General features: G+C 43.1%; 1 non-coding gene across 1 annotated transcript; it reads right to left on the reverse strand.

Moving 5' to 3' along the window:
* Positions 1-475: 475 nt before the first annotated feature.
* On the reverse strand, positions 476-582 carry LOC148548860 (small nucleolar RNA R71). Its single transcript, XR_015898392.1, has one exon. It is a non-coding gene; the product is annotated as a small nucleolar RNA R71 (small nucleolar RNA).
* Positions 583-969: the final 387 nt, after the last annotated feature.

A 969-nucleotide genomic window follows, 5' to 3' on the forward strand; every position in this document is an offset into this window, starting at 1 on the left:
ATAGGAGTATTTTGAACCAGACATGGATGAGAATATGGAGAACCATCATGAAGAAGAGGCTCACAACCATGGCAGAGAAGGTCCAACGCATCAGGCTGGACAAGAGAGAAGAGTCCTGGGTTCTTACATCAACCCAAACCCAAGAAACTGTGGAAGTAGCATCCAAAAGCCAACCATACATGCCAACAACTTTGAACTAAAGCCACAGCTCATCACCCTTATTCAGAACAATTGTTCATTCGGGGGAAGTGTCCAAGAAGACCCCAATCAACATCTAACCACCTTCCTGAGGATATGTGATACTGTGAAGTCTAATGGTATTCATCCTGACCCCTATAGAGTACTTCTGTTTCTCTTCTCATTCAAGGACAAAGCATCTAAATGGCTGGAATCCTTTCTAAAGGGAAGTTTAGCAACCTGGGAAGATGTAGTGAACAAATTCTTGGCAAGATTCTATCCTCCTCAACGGATTAACAGGTTGAGAGCTGAGGCACAAACCTTCAGACAGCAAGATGGTGAGACTCTATATGAAGCATGGGAGAGGTTTAAAGACTTGACAAGAAGATGGCCGCCAAATATGTTCAATGAATGGGTGCAGTTGCACATTTTCTATGAAGGTCTTTCTTATGAATCAAAGAAGGCAGTAGACCACTCATCCGGGGGATCTCTGAACAAGAAGAAAACTATTGAAGAAGCCATAGATGTCATTAAGTCTGTAGCTAAGAATGACTACTTCTATGCTTCTGAAAGAGGCAACACTAGAGGAGTGATGGAGCTGAACAATATGGATGCACTGCTAGCTCAAAACAAGATGATTACCAAGCAATTGGCTGACCTCACCAAGAAGATGGAGAGGCATCAAGTAGCAGCAATCACCACTTCAGCAGCAACTCAAGAAGGAGTGAATGAAGAAATAGAGGGTAGTCAGGAGCAAGCCAACTACATTGGAAATTTACCTAGGCAGAACCA

The sequence above is a fragment of the Arachis ipaensis genome, chromosome B8 (assembly GCF_059453495.1).
Source record: "Arachis ipaensis isolate K30076 ecotype BB chromosome B8, ASM5945349v1, whole genome shotgun sequence".
In the NCBI taxonomy this organism is placed as follows: Eukaryota; Viridiplantae; Streptophyta; class Magnoliopsida; order Fabales; family Fabaceae; genus Arachis; species Arachis ipaensis.